The following is a 25,859-nucleotide window of genomic DNA, read 5'->3' as shown; positions in this document are numbered from 1 at the left end:
CAGCAAGCCATCAAATGCATGAATATAAAACTGGACAATACTCTGTAATTCTCCACCTGGTTTTGTATCTATAATTGGACTAAAGGAATCCCTATCTCTTTCAGAGTCCCATCACAGCAACAAGCAATTACAAAGAACCATCTATTATTCAAGATCTTGTTAATTAAATATTATTTACAAATAATTGTGATTCTTCCGCGAAAGGGGGGAGGGAGTAGGTGGGAGGAGATAGAAAGTGAGATGTGTGTCGACAAAAGTAGATTTTATCTATAAAGTGGAGGAGTTCCAGTCTTGTGAGGAGCTATTATATAACATGTTAGAGCTCTGGTCAATAAATTGAGAAGAGATAATATTCAGCATGGAGTTTACTGGTTTACCTTTCTGGTGCTGAATTTGCTTTGCACTGTTTGGAAATAACACAATTTCTCATCGCCTCTAATCCGCAGGTAAACATAGCTCTGCGAAATTCACACACAGACAAAATCTGATCAATCACATGGTTGGGACAGCAGGAAATTGTACCCAAAGCACTGTTGTGATCTTATCAGTGCATAGACACAGATTGTACCAAACAGGGCTTAAATGAAATGAGACTATTCAAATTTGTCAATCGAGAGTGATTTGTTATGGTAACCAGTTGGAATTTTTTTTAATGTTTTAATTGCCAATGCCAAGAAACGTGAACAATACAACACTTGAAATAGTTCAATGGACTCGGGCTCAGTTTAGTAAGAGGTTAGCATTTCGGGACAGTTGGTGCGCCAAGGATTTTAACTGTATTTGAAATGAGGACGACACCTCCAACAATTCAATGCACCCCCAGTACTGCATTGGAGTGTCAGCATAGACTATATGGGTTTCAAGTCCCGATGTGGGGTTTGAACCCACAATCAATCTGAATCCGAGGCGAGAGTGCTACCAATTGAGCCAGACTGACTCAGATTTACTTTGTTAATATAAGTATGTAAATGTAGCATTTTCAGAGCATCCGGAATTTGTCAATTTCTTAAATATGCCCTTTGATTAAATGCCATTTTTCTGTAAATTTCTTTTGAACGCTGCAGAAAACGGGCTGCCAAATGAAAAGTGAATTTCAGAATTTGCAGAATTCGACACACTCAGAGAAGCTATATTAATAGAGTAAATCTAGATGAAGGTGGAATTTCACTCCACTGGTTAAAGAAGCTGCCTTTGAAAGAGTTTCCTGACTGGCATGGCAGCAATCTCACTAATGCTTGACAGTAGGACATGTCTTGCCTTCTGAAAAGCATCCTGGCTTTTACAGTGCACCTTGATGCCAAAACCTGCTGGCCTCTCCTGAACACTATCCTTCCTTATTTGGCTTAATTGAAAGTGAATGTGTCAATACATATGACAGACTCATAGGTCTTGGATTAAAAGCATACGTGGCAGCCTTTTGCCTGTGCGGGTTCAACAATACAGCCTCTAATTGATAGAACACGTGGCATTTCAGATAGCACAATCCAAGTAAAGTTCAGCTTTGTTAACTTTTTCTTTACCCTTCCTGGCACTAGGAGTTCTGCCTCAGTCACAATAAAATGTCAGGAAAGCAACCTGGCGCTAAATGATTTCAATTGTGGGCCGATTGAGATTAATAAATAATAAATACTGACAATAATTCTTGCATTTGATAAAGGAGGACTTCTCAAAGAGCTTCACATGATTCACTGCAAAGTGTAGTCACTGTGTATTTTGTAGGAGAACATGACTGAATAATTGACTGAGCAGTCAATTGATTTGAATGTGGGGGTTAAATTTGAACAATTTTGAACTATTTACACAAGGTAAATAGGGAGAAAGACTCCACATATCTGAAATACCAATGGCAAATTATTATAGATCAGTGTTGCCTACAATTTAAATTGTTATTTTCTGTCATTTGCCATATATTGAGATCAAAATTCTTTCCTGCACAAGTCTTGAAACATAAAACTCAAAGTAATAGAGTGAAGTTAAAGTTGATAATAACTGTAGCTCAGTGATATGAAGCAATGTTTTGGGGATTAGTATTGCTCTCACTGGCATTGTGTGATATGAGAGTGAGGTTGAAAAGGTCCTTGAATGAAAAACCCAGTGTGTCAATGGTTTAAGTGCCAGGAAAAGCATAATTGTGCAGCTGCTACTAATCCTTGGATTTGGTCTAATATCTGTAACTTCAAAATTTCGCAAAGCACTTTCAATTAAGCACTTTACAGAGCACCTTGCGTTATCAGACAAAAGGATTATTACTACAGTCACCTGTAACAACCGTTTTGCAGGAAAATGCGTTGGTCAATGTTGTGGACGGTAATATCACGCAAACAGCCATGTAGTGAATGACCGATTAATATGCAGGATTATTGGTGAAAACCCCAGGACAAAATGGGTCATGGGAATAAGTCCACAAGAACATATCACCCAAATTCGACAATGCCCTGAACTGTTGCTCTGGAACGTCAGTCTAGACTAGAAGCTCATAACAATGAGTGGCGATGGCACTTTATTAGTGCTGTTGGAGAACTCTGCTATCCACTTTGTGAGATCATAAGACACATATAACAATAATAATAATATTTCCGCAACTCCATCACAGCGTGTGGTACCACGGGGTCAATATTCCAGAAAAATATTCTGAAGCGTTTTGAGACGTTTTGATGTGATAACAACAATAAATATTCTTTACATTTGATATAGTGCTTTTCACGAAGGGAGCCTGTCTCAAGCACTTCATTAGATTCACTGCAAAGTGTAGTCACCTTGTATTTTGTAGGCAAAGGCACTGTATCAAGAGCAAGGATTATTTTCATTAAATGCTCAATGTGATCGCAACCATGGCTATATAAAACTAATCTTGCATTTGATGTAGCGCCCTCCACATCGGGAGGATGTGTCAAAGTGCTTCACAGGATTTGCTGGGAAGTGTAATGGCTGTGTAATTCAGAGGCAAGAGCACTGCCAACCGCGCCAAAGGAAACAGCCTCCTGTGCTGAAAACGTCACCGTTTGCAACACTGGAGCGTTCAAGTGTAAGCCTCACCCACAACCACCTGCACATGTATATGGGCCTTTCACAGAGGATAAATACCTCAAACAGGAAGATACATTGTACGGTTTAATTCTACGCAACTGGTGACAGAATATTGGCTCGTTCCGGTTCCCAAAGTGGTTTGGCTTTAAATATACGATGATGTCAAAACACTATTCTGATGATTTCAGTAATTATTTAATTCTACTGCCTCGCTGAGGGAACTAAAATTGAAGTGTCAAAAGTGAGAAACCTGATATGCACATAGACGCAGCACAGTCATTTATAAAACTATTAAGTATAGGGAGTCGTATGCAGCGCTGGACCCACATAGGTGAAAGGGAATATATTTTATCAGCATATTAGTGTGACAAAGTATTGTTTTAATGCAGTTGATCCACTTAACACTACAATGCCTGCATAACAAGTCTTTCCAGGAAAAATGCATCACAGTGACACGTCTCCACTTGCAGTGCGTGAGCAACTGGTTGTTAAGTGGGATATTGATAGATTAGGACATACAGTACTAACCTTCAGATGCTCCTGGAGCAACACAGGACAAGCCAGACCAGGACTGGACCTAACAACTTGGTTGAGCTTCGCTTCAGGTATCAGCCTGAATCAGATGGTAGAACTCCCATCTCCGAGTTAGAAGGTTGGGGACTCAAATCTCTTGAGTTCACTGTCTTGCACTCCAGTGCAATGTTGGGGATGTACTGCAATGTTAGAGGTGAGTCCTTCAAATGAGATGTTAAACTTCTTGGGTTTTTGTGGGACACTGCTGTGTGCAAATTGGCTGCGGTCTTCAAGCACTTTGAGATGTCCTCCTGATGTGAAAGGGATTATTATTATTTTTACGCACAATGTCCTATTGCTGAAGTTAATAATAATAATAATCCTTGCATTTGATATAGCGCCTTATCACTTTGTTGAGACGTCTCAAAGTGCTTCACAGAATTTACCGTAAAGTGGATTCACTGTATATTTGTGGGCGAAATGCAGCAGCCAATTGCGCACAACAGCATCCTACAAACAGCCGTGGATTGAGTGACTAAATGTAGCCTAAGAGGGGCAGAAAGTCGGCACTGTGAAAAACAGATCGTAATGACACACTTACTGTAAGCTTATACATGTCAGCATTGGAATACTGATGGAGATTTCCAGCACAAAAAAATTGCAAAATATTGTTTTTCCTTTTAGAAGTTTGTCTTCGGAGGTCAGTGGTGTCTGTTTTAGTTGGTTACTTTGGGATATTTTGTATAACGAGGAGACAGCACTGCAGTGCTTGCCATGGGGCAAAGAGACTTTCTGCAAAATGAAAGAGCAGTTTGTGTGTAAAATACAACCCTCCTTTTTTGTCTGGGGGGGGGNTAGGTGGAACGCACATGTTTTAAGTTACTTAATATGTGATGGTAGAACCCTTGTAAGATCAACTTTTACTTGTATGAAAACATCTTGATATCAGGATGACTTGAATGAAGGTTTTCTATAACAAGGGAATGTTTGTGTTGAGATTACCTTTAGCCGTTAATATTATTCATGGATAAATTCAATAAATGGAGTATATTAAAGGACTCGTAATAGGAAAATGGTAAGTAAATAAAATGGTACGGTTATCCTCTTATGCTTAAAATAGACCCATTATTTATCCCCGACAGCATTATCATTGAGGGGACTGATGCAGGCTAACACTAATGGGCTTCACACTCATTGCGATTTGGTCACTGATGGGGAATCCTGTTAGAAACTAAACACACATCACATTTGCAGGAGCCCCATAACCTACTTCTGGCAATTCAGAATGGAGATTCTGTCTGTTAATTGTGCATTATTACCTGTTTGTGAGTCTGAGCCACTATTAGTAAATCCTAGTTGCAAAGGGACACTTTTTTAAATTTTTTTTCTCTTGTGATTCCCCAGCCCTCCCCCCACACACACATCCTCCAAAGATATATTATACCCCAAACGGTCGGTCAGCAGTGGACTGCCACGTGAGCTCCCGATGAGATCTTTGAACAGTAAATAGCAAGTGGTTCAGTAAAATCTACTCACTCAGCAAGCTATGCTTCATCTGCTCGGGGAAAGACTACTTGTCATGTACAGTCAGACTACTTGGTTAACTGGTTGCCTCTCAAATGACATGTGCGAGATAATTATTGATTCCATTTGGTTTCTCAATAATTGGATAACAAACCGAATCAATAATCAGAAGCAAAATCTAAGAAGGCCTTATGAAAACAACACAATAAATGACAGTAAACACAGCATCTGATGTTGCAGATCTATCTGAAAAAACTTCAAAGAATTTTTTTTCAGGTGACATCTCAATTTGACAGTTGAAAGGCACCTAACTTACAATTCCAATTCCAAAAGTCTTTTGATAAAGCAGTACACGAGAGATTGCTTTAGTAATTAATGCAAGGTGGCACTGCCAAGACATGATACATCCGGAGTCTAGAGACAGCGCAAGGGAGAGCAATATAGATGAACTCTAGTGTTTGAGCGATGAGCTTTGAGAAACGAATAGATAAGCTCGGGCTCTTCAGTCATGAAAAGAATGGTTCTGAGAGCCGGATACGGTGCTTAATAGGATAGAGAAAGTAAACCTAGAGTAATACTTCCAAATACGCCAAGGCACAGATTCAACAACAGCAACAACAAATTCCAATTTCATAGCGCCTTTCACGTCAGGAGGACGTCCGAAGGTGCTGAACAGTCAGGGATCCGTACCCAAGCTAGGAGTTGAGATCGGGAGGGGTGGAGGATGGGAGGGAAGGGGTAGGAGCATGACAGAAGGCACGGTTGAAGAAAAGGGTCTTGAGACAGGTCTTCAAGGAGACAAGGGGGGGACGAGACGGAGGGACTGTGCGATGGAGTTCCAGAGGGTGGGGGCAGAGAGGCTGAAGGCCTGCCCGCCAATGGTGGGGCGGGCAAAGTGGGGGACGATTCAGTGTTCCAAAGGCAAGTTTACGGCAGTCATCAGGAAGAATTTCTATGCACAGGGGGTAATTAATCTCTAGAATGTGCTATTAGGAAGGGTGTCTGAGGCCAGGATGCTGGACTCATTTGAGAAACAGCTTTATTGCTATAACTGGAAGACAATGGGATTGGCATTAATCATAATAATTCTTGCATTTGATATAGCGCCTTATCATGTCTTTGAGACGTCTCAAAGCGCTTCACAGATTATACTGTCAAGTGAATTGACTGTATATTTTGTGGGCAAAACTAAGGAAGATTGAGATCAAATAAGCTGAAGGACCTTCTTAATCCAAACCTCTCTTATAAGATCAGTTGGTGAAAAATTATATACTTGTTTCAAGCCATTTGTTCCTATTCACATTGAAATTATATTAAACTTGGTTTTAGTTCCTATATTTTTGAATTTTAGCTTCCCCCAAAAAAATCTATCTGGGTTAAAAACACTGCCAAACCTTTGTAGCAGGTAATGTGTTTGCTGTGACTTTGTACTTTGTGTCGTTTATGAATGTAAGTCTCTTATGGGTGACAGTAGATCAGGAGCAAGACTAACCAGATCTCACTCGATAATCATATGAAAAAGCAGCATTGAGTGATAATTCCCTGAATCTTAATACAGTATTTATAAAGTGTGTCACATGCTCCCGAGCTACTGCCTTAAAGGAACAGCTTTGCAACTCTATGATTCTGTTATTTGCAATCTTTTGTGACACTGCTTGATAGCTGAACTTTAAAATAGCAACACAGTTTGTTAGAATTCAGCCTTTTCCCCCTCTGGGAGCAGACTTTCAATCAGATAGTAAGAAATGAACGTTGGGTCTGTTGGCTGAAATAGGGCCTAAGTGAAGTGAACTTGGACAGACTCGATGCAGTTCTCGATAGCAATTGACTTGAGCCTCACCATTCAAAAATGTCAGCGTTTCAACTCCAAACATCAACCAATTTTGCATCCTCAACCTCAGGGATTCATAGAAACTTGGCGTGTGTGAAGTGGGCATGACACTGTGCTGGGGAAGAAGACGTTTCATCTCTGAGGACGAAGGTTATCCTTTACACTACAAGGTTCCGGTCTGCGTGGGCTGGCCTGTTTCGTGCATGTTTGGCTTATACTTTGATGCTTAAACTGATGTTATAGAAGTGACTCCGTTGCCGAATATTCATCCTAAATTACAAAAAGACACACCTGACATTTTTTTTCATTTTTTTTTAGGAATCTAGGACTGTTTCTGCTCACCCTGTTCATTTTCCCATTTTCTCTCTGCCTTGCTTTTCATTTTTTTTGAACCTTTGCTCCAGCCTAACCTAATCTGTACCGTATTTCTCGAAAAACATTAACTTGATAAAATCCTTTAGGTTTTTTTTCCTTTTATTCCTGGCTGCCCAGAAACTGTGATATCTTCTTTCTGCACGTTCAGCCTGTTAAAGAGCCAGTAGTGTGACTGTGTTAATAGCTCTGTGGGACCACCCACAAGCTTTTCAAGACATCACTGAGGAACAGTTCTGTTCGCACCTGCCTGCTGTGTCTACACTCAGGCAAATCCATCTGCTCCTGAAGATACTGTCTTCAGGTTGTGTCAGGAGCTGGGATGCAGCAAATACACAATCATTTCACCACAATTTACGCTGGATATTTTGCAGTGAATCAACAACGACAATTTAATAATAACAATAATCATCCTTGCATTTGGTATAGCTCCTTACCAGGTTTTCGAGACGTCTCAAAGCACTTCACGGAATATACTATAAAGTGAATTGACTATATATTTTGTGGGCGAAACTCGGCAGCCAATTGCGCACAGCAGCGTCCCCCAAAGAGTTGTGGATTGAAGTGACCAATTTATTATTATTATTGTTTTCATTGATTTAACGCCTTTGGGAGGACATCTCAAAGCGTTCACAAAACTACCTGGAATCCTGAGCTTGGTGCGGGGTAAAGGGGCGTGTTGGGGGGAGGAGGGGGGAGCTGAATCACTGTTCAGTTTAGCACAATCTTACGTTCAGATGCACCAGAAAGCAGAACAAGAGAGCACAGATTTAGAGTTGTAAAAGAGCAATTCCAGAACACAAGTATTTCCAGAACGGGTTACCAGAGGAAGGGTAATTGAGGTTAGGACACTGAACTCATTTAAAAAGACACGCTTGATGCTGCGATGGGAAGAAAGTAGGTTGGGATATTCAAACAGGATGAGATCAAGTGGGAGGAAGGATCTTCTTCATCTGAACCTCTCGTGATCGAGAAAGAACAAGCAGTATCATCGGACAGAGCTCCGACAACCATTGCAAAACGCCAGTCAGTTTCACAACATTGCGAAAGAACCGGGAGATCAGCTAACCCCTAATGTTATCAAAGATTTGAAAATTCCTGTGGGTCCCTTTAAGAACTTTAAGGAGGAGTTTGAGACGGACGATTTGCCCCTCTACCTGTGTTTGCACTGCAGCAGTGTCAAAGTGGATTCCCGGCTAAACCATCAAAGTGGTTTCAGCAGCTCAATTCACTTCAAGGCTCTGAGTCACAGCTTGGGCTGATACTGGTGTGAATGCTATTAAACGCTGGAGTCATCTTCATATTGAATTAATGCAAGAATATATATGGCCTCAGTTGAACCAGGTGAAAGTCTGAATTACAGTCACTTTTGATGGTAGAATTGGACAGTGTGGTGCAGTTTGGGTTTGTGATCGCCAACCTCTTACCCCAATCTCAGCCGCCTTAAAGCCAACCCATTCTCGTGCAATTCCTGGTGCCTAGTTTCAGAGGGGAGGTGGCTGTTGCCTATATTGATGTGGATGGTGTGGGAAAAGTGTGGATTGAATGTTTGTTTCGCTCGTGTTTTTACTCACAAACAGTGGGACAAGGAAAGGTACTTTTTAAACGTCGAGCAGTGTACTTCCCACTGGTGTTAACTCACGCTTGTGAAGTTGGAAATTTCTTCCATTCACTTGCAAGAAGCTCCTTTCCAATGAGCCACCTGCAATTTGATCGAAGGGTCGTACATACGTGTGTTACTGTGTGTTCGTGCTAGTGAGCGTAACCATGACAACCCCTTTACCAAGTGTTCCCTTAAGCATTCTCGAGTGTCCGATAAATCTCTCCTAATAACCCAGAATACTTTCTGCAGGCATTGCCTAAATAAATCAAAATTCCACCGAATCCATGCTATGTATGGTGCCCACTGCCCAAATGCACTCCATCACTGCATCCTCTCAATCAGCAAATGACAACTGATGACATTGCAAGAACTTCAATGACATCTATCCTTTCGCATTCTGCAGCCCTGTTACAACTAATGGCTCATACGCAATAAAATATCCACGTACACCAAGGAAAGCTTGCAGTCCCCCACCAACAGACCACCCACCGCAGCTCACTCCCCCAGCAAGGGCCACGTCCATGGATGTGCTGGAGCTAGCCAGCCCTTCACCTTTTCCCCGTATGGCTATCTGAACAATAAACCAGTCTAACTAAGCAAGCTTTCACTTCCATCTCACTAAACGACAGTCCAATGCTGTTATCTGCAATTGAAGGGAGCAATGTTGAGGGATATTCCCTCCAGGAGAGTTTCAGAGGGGATAATTAACGCATCGAAGGGTTCATTTTTTCCCCCCCAATGATGTGTCAATTAGCACCACCATAGTGGAGTCCTGTAGCTCAGTGGTTAGAGAACTCGCCTCGCATGTGAGAGGACCTGGGTTTGATTCCCAGTCAGGCAAAACATTGGGCAAGTTTCCTTATTCGGCACGCCTGTTTACCTAGCAGCAAGTAGGAGACGGTCATTGGCGGATTGCTTTTCTGGGGGTAATGATTCCTTCAAAATAAATTTAAAAAAATAACTTGGTTACTCAATCCACGACTGCTTGTGGGACGCTGCTGTGGGCAATTGGCTGCCGCGTTTCGCCCACAAAATATGCACTCAATTCACTTTACCATGTATTCTGTGAAGCGCTTTGAGACGTTTTGAGAACCTGATAAAGAGTTATATCAAATACAAGGATTATTATTTTTATTTTCAGTGCTAATTAAGACGTAAGCAGCAAAATTTTCACTCCACTGTTTCGCAATTTTTTTGTTCTAGCCCTGAGTGAACATTTGCACTCCTGTGCATATCTCTCCCAACGTGTTTGTCACATTGTGATCTTAACTTATTGAAACATAAAAATATTTTGTAGGGCTAGACACAATCGATGATGTGCTGACATCACATCAATATGAGCACTGTGGTGCGTTCTGCATACTAAACATGGCAACCAGTCTTACATTATAATTTTTTTATTGTGGCCAAACCACCCTTTAATGATTAGAAGCTTCAAACCATAGGGGTCTCGTGTTCCATTTCTGACAATCTCAGTGGCTTGTCTGCGCCAAGTCACTCTGGACCTTGGCCACAACAGCAATAATGATTGGATATAATAATGATAATAATAATCCTTGCATTTAATAAAGCGCCTTATCGTGTCTTCGAGACGTCTCGAAGAGCTTCACAGAATATATGGTAAAGCGAATTGACTGTATATTTTGTGGGCGAAATGCAGCAGCCAATTGCGCACAGCAGCGTCCCACAAACAGTCGTGGATTGAACGGACCAATTTATTATTATGTTCTTTTTCAAGGAAAAGCGATCCGTCAATCGGCAAACAACCGGGTTCCTACTTACTATAAGGACACTTGCCTAACATTTCGCCCTGCCATGAATCAAACTCAGGTCTCTCACTAGCTGCAGAACACCACAAACGTTTACAAGTCTAGTTTTGTTATAATACAACAACTCAGATTTATTTCACTTTAACCATCTTACAATCGGAGGCCTCAAATTTCCTCATGGTCTTTATTTAGGTTTCTGCCTGACTTGTCCTGTGTCACTCTCTCGCCTGTGGGTTAGAAAAGTTGTGTGTTCAGGCCCATCCTTTCGTTTGGCTGGCTGTGGCACACTACTGTGTGCAAACTGATGCCTTATCAAATCATTGAAAATGTATATTTTGCAGGCAGATCCAACAGCCGATTTGTGCACAGTAATGTCCCACAAACAGAGATTGTTGGCCAGGACACCAGGAAGGATTCCCTTCTCATATCAAATAGTGCCATGGTATCTTTAATGCCCAACTGAACATCTCGCCCAAAGAACGACATCTCTGACAATGCAATGTTTCCCCAGCGTTACATTGAATTGTCGACCTGGACAATCGGCTCAAAGTCACGATGCGGAGGCTTGACTCCACAGCCTTCTGTCTCAGAGGCGACAGTGCTACCGACTGAAAACATTTTGCACGATCTTACATTTTGAGGCAACGTCCTTCAGGCTGAGATGACAAGACTTTTTGGGTCTCAGAGCTGTGTATTTGTGTTTGGCCACAAACACCCAGCGCCTTGAGACGTCTCATCGAAGTGATAAGGCGCTGCATCAAACCCAAGGATTATTACTACTATCATTTATTGGTCCCTGATGCTTGAAAAACAACTGAAAATTCAGTCTGCGTCTTGTTGATGTTTTTTAAGTGGGAGTTCAGTGTACGTTAGCAGCGGTGAAAAAGACGTGACAGCAATATTGGCGTGGTTGCCAGTAAATATTTACTTGTTCACATTATTAAACTTATGCTTTGGTCCCTGGATTGTCGTCACACCTTCGGAGGCAAGTGATGATATTTTAATTAGTCGAGATTTGTTTGCCTGCATCTGTCTCCTGACAGTTAAATGCCTCTGTCATGAGCAGAGATTAAAACCATCCCCAGAGTTGAGTTGACAAAGCAATTGGACAACTTTATCCCCGATGCTGAAAGTCGGATTATATTAAAACAAAACTTGCATTTAAATTGTGCCTTTCCAAATAAGGGGGATGCCTCGAAGCACTTCACAGGATATATTGTGGAATGCAGTGACTGAGTATTTTGTCAGCAAATCTGGCAGCCAACTTGCACACAGCAGTGTCCACCAAACAACCATGTGTGTGACAAACAGATTGCGTAACGTTTTCATGCCTCTTTTTGCACAGTGAAGGTCGAGTGAGACGCAGTAATTGTGTATTTTTTCATCTAAACTTACATACAATATAACTCTGGCTCTTAAGACGACCACAGAGCAATGAATGCTGCAAAAAGTAGAAATTAGCAGGGAACCGAATGGGGAGGAAATTCAAACAGAAAGAGTGGCCAAGAATTGCTCTCTGTGCAAAATATCCCAGTAAAAGCAGCTTCCTCGCTGGTCACCGATAATTAATTTTAGGAACTCCATTATAGATTTTAAGGGCCGCAAGCTGGTGCGATTGTGATTGGTCTTTCTGAGCACTTGGCTGGCTGGCTGGGGGGGGCACAGGGGAAGGGCGGTGTGGGGGGGTGTGTAGGGGGGAGATATGATGATGTTATTACCATGGCAGTGATCTGGCCTCAGTTTGCGAGCGCGCTCACAGCCTTTTCGTCCCTTCATTTATCAAGGTGTCAAGCCAGTGGGTCCTTGTATAGTAAAAATCTGCGGGCATCAGCATTTTTTTCCACTGCCGCACTCCTGCCTATTTACACTGATGACTGGCCTCGCCTCTTGTCACTGAAGTAGAAAGCTGGCGCAGATTTTTATATCAAGCTTGTAGCTCTAATAAAGAATTGTAATAGTGCAGGTAATAAAGCACCCAGCCAGGCATTCCACAGAATAAATAGACACAGCCTGGGAGTGAATGGCTCACAAGAAGCAGGGAAATTGGGGGGTCAAGCTGCAGAGAATCTTATATCACAAAGGGGAAGTGTAGCTTTTATTTACAACTGCAAAAACCAAGAGGTTTCGGCAAACCTTTTTTTTTGTCTTGTTTTGTTTTACATATTTTCTTCCGCAGAAACTATTTTCAGCTCTCAACTACTGTGAAACCTCTTTTGATTCAAAGTCCTCCAGAGTGGACGACACCTTAATGTCTTGATGAAATGAACTTGTGGTTGCCTGAACTCTCCCTCGAACTATCTTCAAAGTGTACCGGTGTCATAATCAGGGCTGTCAGTGGATGTTGCTACGTGCAAATTGGCTGCCACGGACACTCTGCAAGGTACACAGTCACTACAATTTACAAGAAATCCCGCAAAGCGCTTTGAAATGTCCTCTCCATGTAAAGTGCATTGTATCAAATGCAAGGATTATTATTATTCTAAATAGCAGATTGGGTAAATATTAAATGGGGCAGATGGTGAGGTACTCTGTATGTGCTGTGTGCGTGTATGTGTGTGTGTGTGTCGGTTGGGATGAAAATGGCAATTTAGCTCGCTTTAACAATGCACATTTACAATAGAATTTCCATTATCCCCTCTCCACTTCATCTACCACAATAATGGGATTTCCTATTTAAAACTAAACTGGATGCAATTTTGGGTTAAGTCAGGGTAATAAAGGGATGAGCTTTAGTGGGTCAAATGACCTTTTCTCATCCTTGGCTGTTTAATGGTCTTATTACATTACTGAAGTGTAAGGCAGTAGAAAAAGTCAAAGCTCAGGAATGCTGGATAATGAAAATTGCTCCTGGGAGATTTTTCTTCCGCCGTTGCTGTCATTCAACAAGTACATTGGAAAGAAATTGCTGCTTAGTGACCTGCAGAACCTTAAGCTAGACCAATGCCTTTGTCACACTTACCTTTTGTTATGCTGTTATTAATTTAGGTTCTATCTGCCTCCTGGTTCACATCAGGAAGTCCAACATTTCTCCCTGAAGTACTGTAGATTGCAATGCTGCCTCTGTTGTCCTTTTAAACATTGCTCACTTCAGTTTCTCACAAACTTTGAGTCATTTATTTAATGTGAAAAGATTTCCACAATAACAACAATAATCCTTGCATTTCATACAACGTTTTCACATCAGGAGGACATCTCAAAGTGCTTCACAGGGTTTACCGTGAACGTGTAGTGACTGTATATATTAATAATTATCCTTGCATTTGATATAGCGCTTTTTCACGTCTTCTAGACATCTCAAAGCACTTCACAGAATAGACTGTAAAGTGAATTGATTGTATATTTGTGGGTGAAATGCGGCAGCCAATCGCGCACAGCAGTGTCCCACAAACAGCCGTGGATTGAAATGACCAATTTATTATTGTTTTTTTGAGGGATTATTATTAGGCTCTGGGTGGAGTAAGGAAACCTGCCCAAGGTTTCACCCTGCCGGGAATCGAACCCAGGTCTCTCGCTTGCAAAGCGAGTACTCTAACCACTGAGCTACAGGACTCCACATGTTTTATTGGTGAACGCAGTCCTTATAAACTGCACAGTACTATAATTATTACCTGGGTAATAATGAAATGATGGCTCCTTTGTTGTGTAAGTAAAGTTCTTTTGTATCCACTCAGAGTCAGTCTGGTTTCCTCCCTAACCCCCACCCCCATTTTCTCCCCCAAAAGCTTCACTACACGAGGGCATGCTGCTCTGAGCTAGACAGGAAACTGGATCAGCCGGTTTGTGTGGCCTGTCTCAGCGGTCCCTGTCCCATTGCAGACAACATCAGTAAACAAGACAGAGCAGCTCCAGGTGCTTTAGAAGCCGCTGAAAAATGCTGCTTTGAAGTCGAGAGTCCCCTAAGTAAAATGGAAACAATACAACATTGCCAGTGGTACATGAAAGACATGCGCTCCTGAAAAATCAAACCTATTTGAACCTGAGGTCAAGATTTTGCGATTTTTGCGAACAAATACACAGTCACTACACTTCTCCCACATCACACACAGTCACCGCACTTTACAGTGTATCCTCTGAAGAGCTTTGAGGCGACCCTGCCACATAATAAGGCACTTCTTCAAATGCAAGGATTGTTATCTGTTTTGCGGTGATATGATTCCATCTTATTTTGGGCCAATTCTTTGGGAATGTGTCAATAAAATATGAAATTGTTGAGCAGTGTTTCAAAATAAGGATCTTTAATCACTCCGCGATGATACCCTGTGATGGGCGCTATATAAATCCAAGCTGTTTGCATCGATGTTTCGTTACACACAGAGATTTCCAAACTTCCACTTATTCATAAGCCTTGCAGGAGGAATTTCTGTACGGTGGCAAATGTGGGAGCTGAAAGCATCGATGTATTTGAGAGAAAAGTCGATGCATACATGAGGGAAGAAGAGAAGAGAAGAGGATAGGAGAGAGCATAAGAAGGGGTGCAGGCTCATGTGGAGTATGAACACCGGCATGGACTAGTTGGGCATTTGACCCGTTTTCGCAGTGTAAGGCTCTGCATAATTCTATGGGGATATCACATGAAATTTCAACGTTTCATTACATTTTCTCATGATCACAAGATTGGTTTGGATGAAGAAGGTCCTTCGAGGCCACCCGATCTGACCCTCCTGGTAACTTGTGTCGGTGACAAAGTGATGTGGAACAGTGACAGATATTGTTTCGCTGCCGTGGAGGACAGTGGAAATCAACTTTCGCAAAACACAATTTTTTTTTTCGCTCTGTTTCTTCTTCAGAGATCAATAGCCGTTGGGGTCAGACTCAATTCCCTCCCTGTTGCAGAGGGGTGGAGGGGGGGTGAGGGGGGGGTGATTCTTCACGAGCCAGCGCCTCAATGCTACAATTCCATTTCTTTTCTCAAAATGAGATCTACGGAGCCTTAACGACATTGCAGCCGCCAAGACTCTCCTTGTAAGCAATCGCCCACAGATCGCGTACACTCCAGCAAACTGTTTCTTTTCTACTAGGGGGCAGCAATTAGTTAATCAGTCGTTAATCTGTTACATGCCCTTAATCGGATTGGGACTCGCTGAGTGCAATTTTTTTTAAAGTACAAAAAAAAGGTACAATCTCAGATTGGAGTGCAGGCAGCTTTCCAGAGCACCTGTTGCCCTCTGCGTTCCACTTTGTGTTTAACCATTGAATGTTGGCATCTCTCAGGGAATTGTACGGCGTGTGTGTGTGTGTGTGTGTGTGGGGGGGGGGGGGGTGGGTTGAGGGTTTGTAAAGAATAGGTGTATGAAACACAGGTGTACCGCAGAGTGCTTTGGGAAACCGCCTTCTATCAGCGAACGTGCAATCAACTCTTGCTTATTATTGATGGATAAATCGCCAAATCAACATGACACCAGTTAAAAGAGGTATTGGGGACGATAGATCAATTCAACTTCCTAATATTCATGGATTGTTTGAATCCTTTCCAAATCGCTCTTGGAAGTATTTGTTCTTGAGTATTTGTCGACGTGTAACTTATTAATCTTTTTGAAATCCCAACGGCGGGGAGGGGCAGTGGAAAAAAATGTGCTCAGAGATAGAAGACTGGGAAAATAGCGTGATTTAGCAAAATTCTCCTTGGAGCCAAAATGCTTTGCACGTTCTACGGTTTGTAACCCGACTGCAAGTCGTTAATAGCTGATTAATGAGGCCGATTAGAGGCCAAAAGACTGCAAGGGCCGGGACGAGCTGGAGAGTTGCTTTCAGATCCAAATAGGTCCACGTTCTAATTGGGAATCCATCTAATGCATCTGTTAGCATCGCATTATGTACACATTTGGTGTTGGAGTCAGTCACGCAGCTGTTGCAGTGTAACCAGCGCCAAATGTGCAGTGCAGCCCCTTTGAATTAACAGGATGCAAGTTTGGAGTTAGTGCTAAGAGCAGCTGCAGTCCCCCCAGTGCAGCACATCGCACTGTTTGTGCAGATCCCCGCATGGCTCCTGCCTCTAATATTGCTCTTCATCCAGCAGTTAACTAATTCTCCATGTAAAGAATTTCTGGGCTTTACTTCCACAACTGCTTGGAGCAGACAATTCCTCATTCCCTGCCAACACACCATCAGTGCGAGCTTGGAGAAGGTGCGAGGTTTAGCGCAGGGCTCTCTACAACATAGGGTGAAAAAAAGTGCCTTTTCTCTCGGTGCATTCACAAGATTACAAGATCAGTTCGGATGAAGAACTCCCTTCGGCCCATATGAGCTCATATTTCAAAATGCGATTACCTTTCCATCCTCCTATCCCAGCATCAAGCTGTTTTTTAACCACTCACCCTGTGGACAAACTGTTCCAGTTGTTAATTAGGCACTGTGGCACGCTACCCTGCATGAGGGGACATGATATATACATGGATGTTGTTGTTGTTGTTATTGTTATAATTGGTGCCTTCTCTTGATCTACTGGTTTGCAATCCAAAGCGTATTGTTCTGGGTTCATTTTTTTCCCCCATTCTCATTTTGAAATGTTACACACTCCACAAAAATCACTGCCAAATGAATAGCAACAATATGCAGTGGGATCAAACCCCACTCCAAACTGAACCTTGCTGTTATAGAATCATAGAACTATACAGCACGGAAGGAGGTCATTCTGCCCATCATGCCCGTGCTAGCTCTTGAAATAGCTGTCCAAATTAATCCCTCTCTCTCCACAACCTTGCAAATTTGACCTCCTCAAATATCTATCCACTTCTCTCTTGAAAGTTGTTAGCGAATCTGCTTTCACGACCCTTTCAGACAGTGAGTTCCAGATCCAACCAACACACTGTGTGAAACTGTGCAAGTGGAAATGCCTATGTTTGCTCTTTCAGTTATGGACGTTGTTGAAATCAAATCCTGGAGGGTTGAGAGAATAATTCACATTTTACTGTTTCGTTTTATGAAAAGGTTACTTTTTTAATGGGCAAGTTCTTTTTTTTGAAGCCAGCCCTTTGATCAGTCTCTGCCATCTTCCTTTGCAATTCAGAGGCCGCTGCATTGTGAACTAAATCAGCACAGTTCTGTGATATTTATCAAAGAGGTTTAACTTCTTCAGGCCTGTGTGAAGTAACAAAACTTCTGATGGAAATGTGGCAAAGTCACGTCACTTTTGAAAAGCAAAGACAAATCAATGATACATGAAGGGATTAGCCCCTTCTACAAGTAACCTTGCTGTACCTGAAAGAGATGAGTCAAATTCAAACAAATATTCTTCATCCTTAGCATTAGGACAAAAAGTTATTTAGCCACAAAGTCTAATGTCAAATATCTGAGTTGACAAGTCTGATAAAATTTATTCCTGCTTTTATTAGGCTCTGGTATTCATGTTCTATTTGTTCTTGTAATTAGATCTCTGAGTTATCTTCTGGTTAGTATTCATGCTGCTGGAATTGTATTCAATCTCCATTGAATCGCTGTCAGATGACATTTAAGGTCTATAGGCTGTTATACAAATTGCTGTATTCTTTAGCACCTGAGAGTGGATATACGTGTTCTATATTTGGAAAGGAGCAACATCTTCAATAAAGCTTAAATTAAAGTGATTCCAATGGGATCCGAGGGAGACCAATTGCCGAAGGTCAATTGTTTTTAGGATCTGTTTATTATCTGTGTTTGTCAGGCTGGGTTTGTGACTTTGTGCTTATGACACTGATTGCTCTGTCGCCTGTAAGCAAGTTTAGACATTCTGCCAACCAATTTAGATTTGGGCTATTCTTTGCCTGATTTGTAAACCTCGAGGCTGGGTTTGGATTTCTCAATGGTAGAATCAGCTATTGAGTGAGCTTCAGGTGTACAGCACAATTACCTACCCCTATATTAAGCTCGACAAAGTATTTTGTGGCAATTGAATTCAGAGCCTGAGCAAGCACTCTCAGTGTTATGCTCCTGGGAATCACCAAGAAACGCTGAAAGCTTAAAGCCTGACCATTTTACCGACCTTTCGATGATGTGACTATGGATACGAACTGAATTGAGATAACCAGGTTCAATATTCCCAGGCTGACTTCAGGTGAAGTAATTGGGAGAGTGCTGCAATGTCAGATATACCAACCTTTGGAAGAAATGTTGAGTCGAGGTGCAGTGACATTGCCTGTTTAAGTGGGTGCAGTGGTAGCTGTTAACTTGAGTTGCATAGCAGTAAACTTTCTGTGATTTTATGTTAACATGTGGACCCTGAATAAGATTACGTTTGTAATCTCTCATTATTTCTGTGGAGAAAACACAAGCTATCCTATATTTTAAAATTTGTTCTATGGACACTGTTGTATTGTGGACCTGTTATGTGGTGCACAGTTTGGTGTGGGCTATCGTCAAGCCCATTTGCATGTGTTTTGTAAGTGGAGTCCTGTAGTTTAGTGGTTAGAGAACTCAGCTCGCAAGGGAGAGGACCTGGGTTCGATTCCCGGGCAGGACGACAGGTTAGGTAAGTTTCCTTACTCCACACATATGTCTCTGTCTACCTAGCAGTAAATGGGAACCTCTTTGGAGTTGATTGGTGGATCGCTTTTCCAGGGGTAATAATGCCTTCAAAGAAGAAAAAAATTATTTGGTCACTCAATCCATGACTGTTTGTGGGACACTGTTGTGCGCAATTGGCTGCCACATTTTCTCACAAAATACACAGTCAATTCACTTTACAGAATATTCTGTGAAGCGCTTTGAGACGTCTCGAAGACATGACAAGGCACTATATCAAATGCAAGGATTATTATTATAAGTAAAATAGATTTGTATTTTAAATGTTTGGGGCAGAGGAAGTTTCCACATAACTTGAGACTTGGCCTCACATTTTGAACTTGCTCTGGTATCAGTGGAACTGGCTGTTTCTATTGCTGAGCAATACCATTATAAACTGGAGACCAGGGAGCTTGCAAGGTCTGTCTTGTCTTCAGAAAATGTAGTTTAATGGGAGCTCAGAACGGCTTTATAATCATACGGATTTCTCCCATGGATTCCTGTTTGCAATAAATGGGAACCTGGAGAATTTCCTATTACAGGGTTTAACGACAGTTTTGAATGGTCCCAGCATACTGCAGGAGTGTAATTGTTTTTAATGACTTGGGTCACACGGGTTAAAAGGCTCAGAGTTTTATCAGCATTCAGCGGCAGCATCGTAGATGGAACGTGAAGTGAAATAGTATAAGATAGACCTGTACCCCAAAGATTATACTTAAAAAATTTTTTAAAAAAAATTGAGCAGTACAGAGTGCCTTTCACAAATGTGTGAAGGGTTGGTAAATTTCCATCCCTTTGCTCTAAGGATAAGATTTTGGTTCAATTTCTCGTTGCTGAAGGGTCATTGTCATTCAGTCAGTACAGTTATTTGCTTGTGTCTAGACATGTGACGTAAAGCTGTGATTTGCATTGACAAGCACAGGCAGTCGCAAAGAATGCAATGTCATTGGACGTCATGCTTATTTCAGCTTGTGTCTCCTTTGATAAAATCCCAGCCCTCCCTTGTTATGCCCCCATGATCTTCGGTATTTAAAATCAGTAGCAAAGCACACATGCGGTTTGTGCTTCAATAAATGATGACAGATTAATGGTATCCGCACTGCTTTTAATCCTTTACTCGAGTACTGTGATGTTTCTAATACTTAACCAAAGATATTGTTAATGCGTTTAGGCTGCGAGTAAGCACTCCCAGACTCTGTCTTGTGTGAAGGCAGTTATAATACATAATAAATCCTTGCATTTGATATAGCGCTTTTCACGTCGGGAGGAAGTCCTAAAGCGCTTCACAGAATACACTGTAAGGTGAATTGACTGTATATTTGTGGGCAAACGCGGCAGCCAATTGCGCACAGCAATGTCCCACAAACAGTCGTAGATTGAAAATGACCAATTTATTATTGTTTTGTTTTTTGGAGGGATTATTATTAGGCTGTGTGTGGAGTAAGGAAACTTGCCCAAGGTTTCGCCCTCTGCCTGGAATTGAACTCGGGTCTCTTGCTTGCAAAGCGAGTGCTCTAACCACTGAGCTACAGGACTCCACAAGTCCAGTTATATAAATGCAAGTGTTGTTGATGTGAAAGGCGCTATACAAATGTAATTTGTTTTTGCTGGTGTTATAAACTACGCCATCATCAAACCCTTTGAGATGTTGCCCTGCGTGAAGGGCACTATATAAATGCAAGTTATTGTTTCAGCAGCAGCAATTCGGAGCAGGACTTTATCGCAAGGTTCATATTGCACGTGAGGCAGCAAATCACTGGGATCTGGGCAGCAATTCGCTCCCCAAACGCCCAGAGAAACTGGGACAAACATGGCTCCAGGTGCTCCTGGAGCACATTCAAGGCAGAGGGTGCAAATTGGGCTGGGCTCCATTCAAAGCTCCTCCTGGAAAATCTTGGAAGTTGCAGGAAAGATATGAAAGGAATAGAATAAGCGGGAAGCACAAATCGGAATTCTTGCTCCTCATCGCTTTTCAGCTGGGAGCAAAACGGATTCTAACTTCTTTTTACACAGTTTTGGTTGGATTCAGACACAACATTACTCACCCGCCCCCACACCCCCCACCTGTTTAAGTACTGTATGAAATGACACTCGCTGATTTACAGCTGTCTGTGAAGCTCCGGTGTGCTAACGGCTTCCTTGCCCTGCTGAAAGCTTCCTCGCAGGAACTTACTGTCATTTGCACTGAGCAATTACAGTTATGATCCAAAACACCCACAGACTGATTTGACACATGATTTCAGAAATGCTTTAATGTCTGTTGTCAACACATTCCCTCCAACTCTCACTGAATTCTCTCCTGAGGAATAATCAAATTCATATATATCTAAAGTGCCTCTCCAGAGGTCCAGGGAGGGTCAGACTCTAGACATCATTTGTAAAATCGCCCACAAAGTATACAGTCATTTCACTTTGCAGTATATTTCTGTGAAGCGCTTGAAACGTCTTGAAAATGTGAAAAGGCGCTGTATCAAATTCAAGGATTATTATGTTATTATTACATAAAAATATGACATGAGATGAACCTGACAGAGCCCTTTCCTTCCACCTTCCCCCATCCCCCCTCCCCAAATCTCAATTATCTATACTTTAAGAGCCTTGTGTGGGATGCATGTGGGAGAGGTAAAGATTATTTGATACTAGAATATCTTTCGCAAAGAGTTTATTTGAAGGATAATAAACAGTTTATTCTAAATCGCTGTGCCGTTTATTACTCTTTCTGTGCCAGAAGAGACAAAATGTTCTTGTCTTGCATTCCGGTTAATTTCCTGTTTGGGTTGCTGTTGAATCAAAACACTCTGCAGTGTGAGAATCGGAACAACAGTAAACCAGGCAGTAAATGCCGTACCCAATTGCTATAATTAAGTGAAAACTACTCGTGTGAGGTCTGTGGCAGGCGATGTGTACAGAGGAACTGCTGGGGGAAGAAAAACATAAAGATTCAGGGCAATACCGTTTTACTACCAACAGATGCTGCTGCTGTGCTTTTGAATTGCAACCAAACTAGTGACCTCTATTAATAAGAAAGCATTACTGCACGCACAGACCTGAGACCCTAATTCCCTTATGAAGCCGAATAACTTGCATTTGTGGTGTGTGTATTATATATGTATACATATATATATATATATACACACACACACAAAACGCATCTGGATAATCTGTGTTCATAAAGTTGGCCAGACCCTGTCAAATTCATACATGTGCAGGTGTATGGTGAGATTCTTTTGTGAGTGTTGATACAATCTGACTCCAATATCGCAGCAAACATAGTAACCGTTCCAGGCCAGAGTTTGACATTGGACTATCTGGTCGACCCATCCAATTTCCCCCAAGATTCCTTCGATAAGGCTGTCTCCAAATCTAATAGCCCTGAATCCTGAGCTGACAGTTCTTTTGCTGCCTCGCTCACAGCAGGTTGCTTGAAGAATTCTTCTCACTTCTTGACATTTCTTTATGCCTTGTCAACAAAATTGCCTCCTGGTGGAATAGAATAAAAAATTCAGAATGGGGTGGGGGAGGGCAGTTATCACAATCGGAGGAATCTCATGAGACCCACATAAGAATTTCAATCTTCTGCTCAATTGTGCAGGTTATACCCTTCACTGTCTGTTGATAAGTTCTCTCCATATATTTGCCATTTTATTGTGTTTTTTTCCTTTCACAAATACAACATGTCCTCCTCATTGAAATTCAACTTAGAAAGTCATAGGGTTCCATTTAAGTCTTTGATGCCAGTCTAAACTCCCTTAAGGTGAATATGTTGTCTGCCTGGATTATTCAACACTTTGCAGACAAGTGTGCCACTGTGCCTCCTTTAGAGAATGGCTTGGGATAGCTGATTTAGGCATTTGCAGAATACCTGCTCTGATGCCAAGCTTTCTATCTTGAGAACTCCAGAGCGAAAGCTGATATTGTAGCCTCAATTCTCAGAAAGGTATTGCCACAAATGAATAACCTGGCCAGGCTCTCGCTCGGCTCAATTGGTTGCACTCTCGGCTCCGAGTCAGAAGTTTGTGGGCTCAAGAACAACAGCAAATAACATTTGTATAGCACCTTTCATGTGGGGAGGACGTCCCAAGGCACTAGACAGTCAGGGATTTGGACCCGAGCAGGGATTTGGATCAGAGAGGATAGGCGTAGAAACTCACATAGTCTAAGCTAAAATTCCAGGAAAGTCCTAAGGGTGTGCTATGTTGTCGGATATGCTGTCCTTCACTTGAGATGTCAAAACCAGGATCCCACCTGCTTGTGTAAGTGAATGTTAAAGATCCCACGGCTCTACTTGAAAAGAGAAGGGAGTTCTCCTTGGGACCCTGGCTAACAAGCCCCACAAATAAAATTGGTCATTCACTTCATGGCTGTTTGTGGGACATTGCTGTGTGACCAGATAGGATCACTTAGTCAACGATACTCTCAAGTTAGACATCTGAATGGCGGACTGAGCAGGGGTGAGGAGACTCATCAGTTCTCAGGAAAGCCATGAGATTAGAAGGAGTCTACCACTCCTCCTCGCACTCACCAGGTAACAGACTTTCCACTCCAATAATTAATGAGAGTTGTAATAAGGATACCAACTAGCAGATGTACATAGGTTAGAATGGTTTCTATGAACGCATGGCTGTTAACTGATTGAGATTGTGTATTCCGGTCTGTAAACTGAGACAGACGGTGGGCAGTACTTTTAAGCTGAGGGTTGGACATGGTGTGTGGAGATGGAGCTTGACGCCCTCTCCTGTTCCGTGTTTGGTTATTTTTTTATGACTCACCTGCATTTTCCCTCTCTCCCTGCCAGTAAAAGTCTCCTGGATTTTAAACCAGGTCAGAGCAACGGGAAGTCCAACATTTTGAGTGAGTGAGAGAAGACCTTTTTCTAACAAAATAATAAACTACAATCAACAAAACAGTTTTGTTTTTCGCCTGTTCCAATAATTTGAAAAAAAATAATAAATTGGTCACTCAATCCACGACTGTTTGTGGGACACTACTCTGTATGCAATTAGCTGCCATGTTTCGCCCACAAATATACAGTCAATTCAATTTACAGTATATCTTACAAAGTGTTTTGAGGCTCTATATCAAATGCAAGAATTATTATTATTATTTCTGACACATATTTGTATTAAACCACAATATTGCCAAGGTCTGAGGGGGGAAACTTTGCTCACGTTTGTTGCTTTAGAAGAAAGGCTTTGACCCGGTCACACCCATAGCTCAGTCCGCGTCAATCTTCAACCCTTTAGTTTTTCGTTGGCTGCAAACCCATCAGAATGATAATATTAACGATGTTGCATCAACAATGCAGATGCCTTTAAACTTCCTCCAGCATCCATCCGCTGGTCTGACAGTAAACGACTGGTTGAGTTGCACAATAAATCTCACGTTTGAAAGTAATTCTCGAGCTCTTATATGAATAATTCAGTAGATTTAGTGAAATGAGTTGCCTCGTTGCAAGCCACTTCCTTCCTGTGTATCAGAAGGCTTTTAGTCAAACTCCGAGTTGCTATGCTGCATTTTGATGCTCAGGAAATCGATTTGTTCTTGTAGAGCAAAAACAAATGGCAAAGGTGCAGACTATTGGAAGGAAGCCTATTCAAAAGCCAAGAGTGTAGGTGGAAAGAAACCCAAATAGAACATGCTTAATACATCATTTGACTATGCCTTAGAATGTAATTGACAATCCCGAGTACCATAAGCCTATCCTCTCTATTCATTGCATCTAGAGGGAGATACACTTGTAGGTAAGAATGAGCTAAGCCTGTGGATGATCAGCCATTGGTGAGAGGTTGCTGCAGTTCAGGGCCAAGGAGGAAAAGAAATTACAACAGAAAGGATCGAGGGTGTCGAAGGATAAACAAGTGATTTTTACACTATTGCAAAAAATACTCCATCAGCAATAAGAGGTACCTGAACATGCATTATTGCCATAACAAATGTGGTTAAGAGTGAAAATTGAGATGGAGGTAAGAGGGTATTTTGCAAGGATAGACTGATATCAATAACACCATTTTCTACTCATTGGAAAGAGTGAGTTTGGTGAGCAGAATAAATTGTTTTCGCTCCGTGCTTTGCTTGGGTTATTTTCTCTCTATGCTGCTGTAGCAAAAAACTATAGACACTCCCTTCTCTATTCGAGTAGCACAACAGGATCTTTAACAACCACTTGAACAGGCAGATGGGACTTGGGTTTAATGTCTCATCCGAAGCAGGACACCTCTGACAATGCACCGCTCCCCCAACACTGCACTGACATGTCAGTTTTGGGTGTGAGTATGTCTTACATAATTCAGAAGTTGGTGTATAAAACTTGTTTGAATATCGCTGATATTGAGAACGCCGTTAGAAAGCTACAACTGGATGCCAATGATTCAAAGAGTTACTCCTCATCTCACTGTGTTGTCATTAGAAACCATTGACTGCTATTTTATACCCAAATCCTCTCGTACATCTCTTGGCATTTCAATCCTAATCTCACAACTCTGTTTCTCATTCTGCAGAATCCTGGGTGGTAATACAGAGGACTTTCATGCCAACTTCAGATTAAGACATCTCTAAGAATCCACAGGGTAAGAGATACAAGCTGTATTTGTACTATACATGGTTAGAAAGCCAACAAGAGTGCTAACATCTGCTGAAAGGAAAGCTGATTAATTTTCTCCATGCATGTTGTAGAGAGCTTCATGATCAGGAACCATTAGATGTTAAATATTGACATTATTGGATGATTAGGAAAATTTTAAAAATT

At 41.7% G+C, this 25,859-nt stretch overlaps 1 long non-coding RNA gene across 1 annotated transcript in view; it reads left to right on the top strand.

The window, feature by feature from the left end:
- LOC121850495 overlaps window positions 1-25,655 on the top strand; it is a 252,680-nt gene extending 227,025 nt beyond the window's left edge. Inside the window, exon 3 of the long non-coding RNA XR_006085615.1 lies at window positions 25,612-25,655. This is a non-coding gene — a long non-coding RNA (uncharacterized LOC121850495). The remainder of the gene's footprint in view (window positions 1-25,611) is intronic.
- The last annotated feature ends 204 nt before the right edge of the window (window positions 25,656-25,859 follow it).

This window comes from Callorhinchus milii, unplaced genomic scaffold (assembly GCF_018977255.1).
Source record: "Callorhinchus milii isolate IMCB2004 unplaced genomic scaffold, IMCB_Cmil_1.0 Scaffold20, whole genome shotgun sequence".
Lineage (NCBI taxonomy): Eukaryota > Metazoa > Chordata > Chondrichthyes > Chimaeriformes > Callorhinchidae > Callorhinchus > Callorhinchus milii.
This window is presented reverse-complemented; position numbering and strand designations above follow the sequence as displayed.